Below are 11687 nucleotides of genomic sequence, written 5' to 3'. Positions count from 1 at the left end.
CACACACCAAGTGTGCAGAGGTAGTTCAGTTTTTAAGACAATTTAAATGTTTTCATTTAATTCTTTACTCATGAGAGAATCTTCGGGTTTATAAACAAAGGAAAGAAGCACAAGGTCCCATTTCCAGTTGATCTTTCTCTGTCAAATACTTTGCAACTTGATTTTTAAAAATTGTATTCACAGAGAAATAAGGATACGTATATATAAGTGAAAGGTTCCTCAAGAAGGACAAACGAATGGATACAAGAGTTAAACGTTTTCTTCTATGCATTGCCTGGCACTTTCTTTTTAAAAACCTTTGATTGCTTACTAGGCTTTAGGGATATTTTAGGTCTTTTTTCACCTTGTTAATCATGTTTGTTTTGGAGTTATGTTTGTGTGTGTCCCTGGGTGTCTATTTGTTAAAGAATACTTCTATTCCGGCAAATAATTTCTTAATCAACCATAAAGATATTCAGAAGGCGTAGTGAGATACAGTGATTTTTATATGGTGACTTTGTAGCTCTTGACTAACTTTCTTATTATTTATAGGCTTTTTTTCCTGATGCCTTAAGATTTTTACACACATAATTATGCCATCTGTGAAGAAAAGCCATTTTTACTTCTCTTTTTTCAAACTTCAGGCCTTGTATTTATCTCAAAAAGTATTGATCAAAAGAAGCCAGACACCATAGAGTATAGACTTTATAATTTTATTCGTATCAAATTCATGCAAAGAATATGCAAAACTAATTTTTGGTGATAGAAATCAGAAAAGCAGTTACTGCTGGAGAAAGGGAGGGCTATTGGTTGGAAAGTGGCGTGGAGAAATTTTCTAGAACGATAAACATGTTTCTCTGTATCTTGATCTGGATGTTGGTTACTTGGGTACATACATATGTCAAAATTTGAACTATGCAATTAAGATTTATGCATTCTCCTCTATGTAAATCACAGTAAAAACAAAACCACATTTTTGTTTGTTTGATTTTGGTGAGGGAATATAATGCAATAGTAAAGATAAAGTCAGAGCTCTCCACGCGGTTCATTTTGGCTCAGGACTCTGTTCTTGACTGACTGGAAATAGCAACCCCAAATCTAAACCATGACACTCTCTGGAGGCTGCTATAGTTCAAGATTTACATTAAAATTTTAGACAATTAAAAACCCACTAACCAGCGGTAGAAGGAGAAATGATCGTCTCTACTAGAGTAATAGGGGTTGAACCCTCTTAATTTGAAATTTTGCCCAAAATCAAGGTGCTAATGAGAATAAAAGAGTCAATTAATACTTTTAAAATTTAGGACTCATTATACACAAATATAAATTGATATATGTATAATTACTTCTTTTGGTTAATTTGTTTTAATGGGAGATTACTTACTTTAAAACCATAAGGTGGTAAGCAGACAGTTGCTACATCCATTCATAAGTGTTAACTTAAATAGGTTGGAAACAGTCTATAATTGTGTGTGTTTATAAGTATAAAACATCTAAACACAGTCGAATAAAATGAATACTCAGCACAGCTCAATGTGCATTCTCTTTCCCAGAGAAAGTAAAGCATGTGAAATAAGTAAAACAAGTGTAAGTTACTTTAGTTGAACATTAAGTTGAGTGTAAGGGACCAGCCCCTGATAAGAGAAGAATGTGGATCTGTTTTCAGAGTTAGAACTGTTAAGGAGGTGCAGTTTGCTTTGTAAATAGCAAATGAGACAGAAAAACAGCTGAGTGCTAAAACACCATTCGCTTCAAACAATCTTCTATTTCTACTTTACTCATATACAAATTTCCAAAAGTACTAGTTTAAGAATTATTAAATCGGAAAATATATTCAATCTTTTAAAATGTGAAATAAAAGGTTTAAACATTCTTGTAAAAACATCTGTTAGATACATAGATATAAATTTGAGTTAAGAAGAAATCACACTCTTCTTTCCCCGATAGACACATGGTGCCATAAGTGAGCTAATCTGCCATCCTCCCAGCCCTCGGCATGTACAGCCATCCCTTCTACTGCTCATTCAGAATTGTTGCAAGGACTCATATTGAAACTTGAGACTTGAGAATCTCTAAAATCCTAGGAAATCCAAGATGCCTGGAAATTCCCCTTCTTGTCTGGGAAATCTCTTAAGAGTTATGGGTTCACTTGGGGCTTTCCTATTCCTCAGGCTCTGCAGAATCCATTGAACAGGGGGCTGGGGGCGGTGGCGGGGGAGGTGGAAGTCTAATTGAGCACGAATCTTTAGAACCCTTGGTATGGGAAGAAGATATGGTCATGCTGTGACTTGTCAAGAATTTGGAGCTTCTGGGTTTAGAAAATATGCTTAAGACATGCCTGAGTGCCAAGGAAAGAAGTATTTGGAGACTCCTTATTTTGTTTTAAAAACTACCCTCTAATTATGGGGGTGAAGTTCAGAGGACTCAGTAAACTTGTTTAGGCTACTGAATAACCAGACCAGGGCAAAGATTTAAATCTAGGTGGTCCCTACTCATTAAAAAAAAAAATCACCAATATTCTTTAACATGTTAAATAAAATGACAAAGTGTTCATGAGAAATATTAGCAATCTCATGCCCAATCCCTACCCATTCCTGACCTGCCTACCAAAAGCAACCCATTTGCAGTTCTGCTGCTTCTAGGATTTCTTTCCAATTTTAAATGTACTCTTCAGTTAAAAAATTGAGACCTAATCCATTAAATTCCTTTTATGGAAGATGACATGATCATTTAGCTCTCTTTAAAACCAACAAATGGAAAAAAAAACCCCAACAACAACCCTGTTTCAATACATTCTTCTCTCAACGCAACCTCCCAATGCAGCTATCCCATAATCTGGGGTAAGAAAAAATTTCAGTGCTTCCATTATTCTGACTATGTTTGTATTGTTCACAGCTAAACCACATAGCATACTATGGTCACGTTTCCTTTTTCGTGTGCAATTTTCCATTTCCCTTGGAGTTTGTTAGCAATTGTCTCACTGCTTCGATTTCTATGTACTTTTCATTAAGTTAATTCCCAGTATTTTCACAGAACTCTGAAAACTTCACAATCATTCACTCAGGTTTTTTTCTTTGTTTATTTGTTCATTTGTTTGACTTTGTCTTTTTAGTTTCCCTCCTGGGGTATTCTCTCTCAGCTCCAGTTTGATCTGGCTGTTCTTATCAGATTAGTTTTAGGACTCCACTTCCTTCTTACTCTTAGCATTTTCTGCTTCTTCTCCTTTGTTGGATCTCTTGTTCCCCAGGTCTCATGATTTCTACTTCTTGATTTATTCCTTGAAGAGAGCAGCTTCTGAGAAAAGGCGCATTGGAAATAATCATTTTGAGACTTGACATTATGAAAATGTCTTTATTTTACTCTCACACTTAATTGATTGTATGACTAGATATAGAATTCTAAGTTAGAACTTAATTTTCCTTAGAATTTCAAATATATTGCTCCATTATCTTCTGGCTTCCAGGATTGCTGTTCAAAATTTTATTTAGTGGGATTTTGGCAAAGAGAATACATATTTGATTTCAGTCAGCAATATTTAATCCTCTTTATTACACCACATTGTTCTCTCAAATATTTTCTAACTGTTTAAGCATGCCTGATTTTTTTTTTTAAGGGCAAGAGGTAAAACATTGATTTGTACTTTCAGTGAGGTGTAACATGAATAATAATTTTTAAAAAATGAAAACAAGTTTTGGTAGAGAAGAGTTATAATACAGTTGAAAAAGAAAGTAAGTAGATCAAGAGAGTTTCAGAAAATATCAGAAGAACTTTGGTGTTACTGAATACTTTATAACCTTTCTAATTGAGTAGCTATTTATTTCTTTATGGCTCTTAAATTTAAGATGGAGGCCTAAAAATTGTTTGGGCAGTTCTATAGTTTTGTTCCTATGTTACTGGAACTTTCTACAACTCAAATTCTTTAAAGACTAATAATAGACATATATTACAGAAAGAGTTCCATTGTAAAATCCTTAATTACACTTTGTGAAACACCATTTTTAGCATTTTCAGCATTTAAACCATATCCTTTAAGTTTATTCTTGTACCTTGTAACTGTTCGTATATTCAACTGGCTTAAATCCAATAAGCATCAGATTGAAAGTAAAGAGATATAGCTTCTGGTAGACCTAGCAATCTCCATCTCTGTCTCAAACATATGAAGTTTATGAAATGTAGGCTTCTTATCTCTCACATTAGCCTTTTCTTTTTATAACTTCCACTTAATTTTGCACAATGATGAAATGAGATGAGATGAAATGAGATGAATAAAATTCTATTTATAAGAAATTCTTTGTGGAAAGGAATTGAATTGTGGGGAAAACATTTCGAGGGAGTTTCTAGTTAGATACTGCAGGTTAAATACACCCCAAATCAAACTCAAATGATTTAAACAACCTAATGGGATTAAAACAACTGTCAGTGTACAAGGATAAAATAGAGAGTAAGCAAACAATTTCAACTATGTTTTAGAATGAAAACATCAGATGAACAAGGGGTATTTGAATCAGCAGATCTTTGAGAGTTGAAAGCAGAAGTAGATGAATTCATTCCTCAAAACCCCAAGGCCTCAAGGATTGGAGAAAGACGCAAATGGAGAGAAAACAAGGGTAAGGGTCAATATTTCAAGTAGTTAATACTGCATCTTCGAAATCCTTCAGAGGTGATGGATAACCCTCCTTTACCCAAGAAGAAGATTAGCCTTTACTCTCTGGAGAGGTTCAACTAGAGAGACTTTGGACTTGCAGTCACCTCCATGCTGAAAATGGGGGTTAAGTAAACATCTACATTCTGAATGGTTACATCCTAACCCTTTTCCTTCATTAGCTCAGAGATGTTGACTGCCAGCAATATTTCTCCAAGGTAGGAAAATGGGAGAAGATTCTTCCCTGGAAAAAATTTACCGGCTCTATCTCCCCACCAAAGATTTAGAGTCATTGAGATTCGGGAGTACTTGAATTTAATTTCCTAGATGGATACTCTCTAACAATGTCTATAATTTGATAAATTCTATCCACACACGCTGAACTTCTATTCAGCTTTTCATTGCCTTGTTCTTAAATATGAATGAATGGCATCAAACTTCTCAGCAACCCTGAGAGCTAGAAAACAGTGGAGATGTGCCCTTGAAATTCTTAGGGGAAATGACTACTAACTTGGAATCCTATTCCTGGCTAGACTGTTAGTCTTGTATAAGGGTAGAATAGAGAATTCTTCAGATATCCAACATCTCATTTTTTTGCTCTCATGTGTCCTTTCATAGTAAGCTAGTAGAGGATATTATTCACTACGATGAGAACTAATCTAAGAAAGAGGATGACATGGGACCAGAAATCAGGAGATCCAACACAGGAGAGAAGAAAATGCTCAGGATGCTGGTGAAAGGAAGACCCAGTACGATAAGTGAGTGTCCAGCCTGGAGGGCAAACCATTCAGGTCAGAGGAGGACAGAGTACTCTAGTGGACTTGTCTCCAAGAAAAAATTATAGACTAGTGATACATTTGAATGATTTGCATTTGTCCTAGAGATTTCAGGCATGATAGGTACATACAAATCTCAGCAAACAAACAAACGAACAAGCAGAGAAAAGCATGAGGTATCAAGCTGCACAAACTTTAAGCTCTGTACAAAACATGTGTTAGTGTTGACTGTGTGTGGTGGACTTAATGGCGACTTGGTTTAAATTTGAACATAGTGAAGTTGGAAATTGTTCATATGACCTTCAAAACGTAGTCAAGCTTCAGAAGAAATGGTCCATTGTCCCTTTACTTAGATCTTATGTTTTGTATTCTCTCTGCCCAGGATGCTCTTCCACAGGAAAATTGGTTGACTCACTGTTTTAATCATGGAGGTCTTTTCTCAACATCACTTCTGTGATCAATCTAAAAATAGCACCTGCCATCACCTCCTCTACTTCATTTTCTTCATAGGACATATCAATTCCTAAAATTACAACATTTAAAAAAATTGTTTATTTTCTGTCTGTTCTCTGTTGTGTCCCAGCACTTAGAACATTTTCTGGCATGTGATAGGTGCTCAATAAAGGCTGTGGTATGAGTGAACCAGTGGATAGTCAGCTCCATGGTAGCAGAGAATGTCTTGTTCATCATCGTATCTTCCACTCCTCACCAAGTGTTTATAGATCTAGGCATTCCAGGAACCTGTGTTGAATGAATGAATGCGTGAATGAATGAAAGCAAAGGTGAGTGTTCTCTTAAAATTTTTAATTAAAATATTGTTTTGTAACCTTTGGAGGCTTCACACAATTAAAGAGTCATCTGTGCAGTAGAACTCAGAATGACTGATTAAATACCTTCTTTCCTCCTGAGATCCTCCCATGGGGGATCTCAGAATCTGAGCAGCAAGCTCTGACAGTGTGTGTGTGGTATGTTCACTCACTCCTGAGATAGTGAGCAAATCCAAATTAGCATGATTACTAACATGGTTAAAAGTGATAAGTACACGCCAGGGTCAATGTCAGTTTGCAGTCCCTTTGGAGTTCTGTCCATGGCCAGTACTCTGCCTCTTCTCTCTCTTCTCTGTATTTGTAGATATTCATGGTTTATACAAAGTTGGCAAAGGGAGGAAATAATATTGTACATTATCTATAAATACTATAACTAGAATTCTACTTGTTTTTCTTAAGGCAATATGAACAAGAGTAAATACTTTAAGAAGTGGACCATCTCCTGAAAGTGTAACAAGCAAGTACAGACAAGCTGTGGGACTACAAACAGTTGTGAAATAGTGAACGTGAGGCCAGGGGTGGTGGCATTCTTACTTCTCTGTCTATAAATGTCTCATATTAAGTTAGTTTTCTATTTCTATTGGCTAAACATTTTTTCATTGACCTTCTTGATAAAAATGTTTATCTAATATTTTTTTCAGAAATCATAAAGAGAATCCAAATTCATTGAGATCTAAGAAAACACTGACTGAAAGAGTGCTCCATTGCTCATTTTGATGTTTTAAGAGCCGAGGGTGTGTTCTGCCTTTAATCCAGGGCCCTGCTTTCAATCAGCAGCGCTGGCAAAACAAGGAATGTAGTTGCCCCGTAGGCTGAAGGCAAGATCCTACCTGTTGTCTCTGGGAACCTTAACGATATAATCCAACTCTCTGATTCAAATAAGCTGTGGATGAAAGAGAATGAGCTCAGAAATAAAAAAAATTTCCAATCTGGGTTTATTTAAGAGTTTTACACACACACACACACACACACACACACACACATATGTATACATGAAGAGAGAGAGAGAAAGATAATTTGAATATTCTAAACTAATCTAATTTAGATACATAGATCCTATTTACATCAAAATATTTACCGTTCTGGATTACTAATAGTATTGACAAAGTTTTGGTACACATTAATAACAAGAGTGATTTAGACTTCTTGAGTGATATCTTTGTTTCGCTACTCGAGGCCACGCCTGGGCTCTGACTTTAGCCCAGGACACAGGGAGGGCAGGGAAGGCTGACTGCTCAGTGGGATAGCCAGGCTGGCTGAGCTGGAATAGCTCAGGTTATGTCATGCCAGCAGGTACCCATGTGTTTCCTGTGGACAATGTGTGGCCCATGTGGAGAGGGAGCTTGGCTGGAGCTCCTGGGAGAGGGAAGGACGCCAGCAATGTGTGCCTGGGTTGGAGGGGCCACCAGTGAAGTTGGACCTTTGCCTGTGTCCTTTGCCTGTGTCCCAGGCACCTGCAGGGAACCCCCGTATTGTTCTTGAAAGCACTTATAAGAGAAGAACTGCCAGGCCAAGAGAATGAGTCTACCAAGCCAAGTCCGAATTCTCATCTCTCCTCCCTTCCTCTACTTCATCCCTGATGGGGGTTCAAACACCCGCTAGAGAATGAGGGATGGACGAAGGATATCAGAGCAGAAGCCAAAGCACCCCCTGTGCACAGAGGTGGCCAACTATAGAGAGGCCTCAGCTGGGAAAGGGGAGAGGACTTACCTTTGAGTGAATATTGAAGAATTGATTCTCCTATTTGTTTTATATATACTTTTTTCTGTGACGTTTTGATTTCTAAATTGGGAGTGGTTTTTTTTTTTTTTTGCGGTACGCAGGCCTCTCACTGTTGTGGCCTCTCCCGTTGCGGAACACATGTTCCGGATGCGCAGGCTCAGCAGCCATGGCTCAAGGGCCCAGCCGCTCCGTGGCATGTGGGATCCTCCCGGACCGGGGCACGAACCCGTGTCCCCTGCATCGGCAGGCGGACTCTCAACCACTGCGCCACCAGGGAAGCCCGGGACTGTATTTTGTGATGATGTTGTGACTTAAGGATCTGTTCATCCAAGAATAAACAAAAGGCTCATGGGAACTGCCCCAATTTCATCTAGAGTTAGGGTAAGATTATAGCCAATGATTATATTTTAAAAGGTTGCTGGGAGACCAAAAATTAAAGTTGTATTTTTATTAAACCATAACCCAAACAAAAAAACTCTGTTACTTCATTTTCTGTATGTGGTTCTTGACTCATCTTAAGGCAATGACCCAAAATAATTAGTTTAACAAGAAATCATCCTTAAGAAAATTTATTCACTCTCCCACACTGGATAGTGTCATTTGAAATTTGTATTTCACACATTTTCTAACTTTATAAGCAAAGCATATCAGAAAGTTTCACTAGATGTGACCGAGGGTAACATCTGTACTTATCTGAGAGTTGCCTAAAGCAGTCAGACTAGATGTGGACCAGTGAGATCTGAGGTTGCTCCTTGATAAAACAACTTCCCAATAAATGGATGAAAGAACTATATGCAACAACAGTTAACACAAGGAGGTGATTATCTGGACATAAACTGAAATTTATTCTTGAAGTAAAGCCGGATCGCACAAGATTATCTTTATCAAGGTAGTAAGAATAAAGAACAAGGAGTTTTCCTTGGATTTCTCTGTTGCTCATATCCCACATCTCGTATATCAGCAGGTCCATTTCTCAGACCCATCTACCTCTCCCCATCTCCACCACTATCACCCCGGTCCAACCTCTCATTGCTTAACCCCCAGACTACATGATGGCTTTCTGCTGCTCTTCTTACTTCTACTCGTAAATCCCTAGGATCTATTTTCATTACAGCAATTGAAGTGACCTTTCAAAAAATATATATAACTAGATCACACCTTCACACTACTTCAAACCTTCTAATAATAGCATAGAGAAGAAATATGTCCATTTGTAAATCCATACATGGCCTAACCACTGCTTACCTGTCTGACTTCATTTCATACCACTTTCCCTGTCATCCACTGCTCTCCAGCCGGTCTCACTGTTAACACAGCCAGACTAGCTGGCTTCCTCTAGGCATTCAGATCTCAGTTCAGATGCCACTTCCTCAAGGAGGCCTTATCTGCCCATTCAATCACGAGACACCAAGTTGCAATCGTAACACCGTAGTTTGATTCTCTGCAGAGTAGTCATTTCCATCTGATGTTATCCTCGTATATTTATTTACAGGTGTGGCAGACAGACTTCAAGGAAGCCCCCGTCATCCCCGTCTCCCAATATTTATGCCTTTGTATAATCTCCTCCCCTTGGGTATGGGCAGAACCTCTGACTTGCTTCCAACCAATAGAATATGGCAAAAGTGATGGGAGGTCACCTTTTATTGCAAAGGGGATGGAATGTCGTCCTTGGGTTTAGGGTACATTATAAAAGATTCCATTTCTTTAGCAGACTTGCTTGAGAGACTTTATTTTTTCTGGCTTTGAAGAAGCAAGCTGTTGTGTTTTGAGAGACCCCCCTGGAGAGAGCCATGTAGCAAGGAACTTCAGGCAGCTTCTAGCAGATCAATAACCCCTGAAGTTCCATACCTGCAGGAAGTAAATGCCGCCAACAACCACATGAGCGTGGAAAAGCCCTGAGCCAGGCCCAGTCTGTACCTTGATTGCAGTTGTGTGAGACCTTAATCAGAGAACTCAGTTAAGCCACGTTGGGACTTCTGATCCACAGAAATTATGAGATAATAAATGTGTGTTGTCTTGAGTCACTAAGTTAGTGGTAATTTGTTACACAGCAAGGGAAAATGAAGACACCAGTTTCTTGTCTCTCCCCAGCTAGACTGCAAACTCCAGCATTCAGAAGAGTGCCTGTCACATAGTGTTCAAGAAATATTTGTTGAAGGAATGAATGAAAAGAATTGGATTATGAAACATTTTAAGTGACAACTGCATTCCCATGATAATTTGGTATATGAAAATTGAAAAAATGGGCCAATGTAGTAGGAAGGCACTAGGTGTCATAGTGGTCAAAGTATGGGCCTTGAAGTTGAGCAAACCTGGATTTCAACAGCAGCTCTGGTTATATTATGATTCCAAGCAAATAATTTTACCTCTGATCTTTTCCTTTCTCATCTCTTAAATGGTGATAATAATACCTACATCATATATGAAGTAGATATGATAAGGATTAAATAAGATACAGTATTTAAAGTCTCAAATATGACATATCATAGACACTCAAGAAAATTATTCTGAAATAATTTTTAAATTATTTCTCAAACCCAAATAGAAATTCTAAATATCATTTGACCCATGAAACCATCAACACTACTTTGATAAGAATTTTGGAGTTGAAGAGAAGGAGGTCATATCTGCTCTAAAGAGGAAGGATGGAGGACTACTTCTGGAGTATGAGGCTATAATTTAAAGAGCATAAACAGAGACCAAAGCACAATAAAGATTAGATTAAGATTTTAAACAACACAGGGACTTAAGTCTATCACAGGGACTCTAGTCTATCATTAAAATACTTAACATTTATTGAGAGCTTGCAATATGGCAGGCACTTTGCTCAGTGCTTTAAATGCATACGTTTACAACAACACTGGATTACAATGCTCATTTCACGGTGAAAAAGATGAAAATATTCAAGATGTGAAGTATACTGTTTTTCTTCAAATCTATATTTCCTGCCCTTTCCTTGCTCTGCACGACAGAGAACTACAGTTCCCAGGCTTCCTGTCCTCTGACTTCTGCAAGAGGTGGCCAATGGGAGGTACTTGTGGAATGTGGGAGGGTGGGAGAAGGGGAGAAGTTAGTATATTTCTCCTCTTCTCTTTCTGCTTCCTGGGGCATCTCCAGAAACAGCTGCTTCTCCTCCTTGGTTCTATCTACCGCCACATGGGCTTCTCTCCAAGGTCTCAGTTCTGCCTGGCATCGCTTCCATGGTTCTAGTTCCCACTAGGCTTCTAAATCCTTGGAAGCACCATGCCCTCCCCACAGTCTCTCCAGCCATCAGGGAGGGAGCTGCTTGCTATTGCTGCTAATCTCTGAATAGCCTTGTAGATTGACTTCTCAGCTCTGTCCAACTTCCTTCTTTAATTTCCTTTATTTGAGAGACTTAAAGTGGCTTCTGTTTCCTGGCTTTATCCTGATGGATTCACATTTCAAATATATAATTTAAACCTAAAATTCAAATAGTCTCCAAAGCTTGTGCTCTTAACAGTTAATGTACAAGATTGTTATGAAAAGAAATCAACTCCTTCAAGGGCAGGAAAAATTAATATGATTTATGCAACTATCCACAATAAGACCATGGTATAATTATATAACACTTACTATATAAAATAATATCTGAGATATTATTTTATATAATCAGGAGTCAACAGGAATCAACACTATATTATTTAGCAAGTATTATATTCATTTACAAATATTAATGCTTAATTTTTCAACAATAATTAAACTTTTTATTTAGAACTACCA

General features: G+C 37.8%; 1 long non-coding RNA gene across 1 annotated transcript; it reads right to left on the bottom strand.

Annotated features, from left to right (window-relative positions):
• Positions 1-678: 678 nt before the first annotated feature.
• On the bottom strand, positions 679-9661 carry LOC113631325 (uncharacterized). Its single transcript, XR_003437264.1, has 3 exons — positions 9192-9661; positions 7055-7107; positions 679-6138 (listed from the first exon to the last, which is right to left on the bottom strand). It is a non-coding gene; the product is annotated as an uncharacterized LOC113631325 (long non-coding RNA).
• Between the last annotated feature and the right edge of the window lie 2026 nt (positions 9662-11687).

This window comes from Aethalodelphis obliquidens, unplaced genomic scaffold (genome assembly GCF_003676395.1).
Source record: "Aethalodelphis obliquidens isolate GAN/ISIS:26980383/991018 unplaced genomic scaffold, ASM367639v1 scaffold32, whole genome shotgun sequence".
In the NCBI taxonomy this organism is placed as follows: Eukaryota; Metazoa; Chordata; class Mammalia; order Artiodactyla; family Delphinidae; genus Aethalodelphis; species Aethalodelphis obliquidens.
The sequence above is the reverse complement of the archived record's forward strand: the minus strand, read 5'-3'. Positions and strand labels throughout refer to the sequence as shown.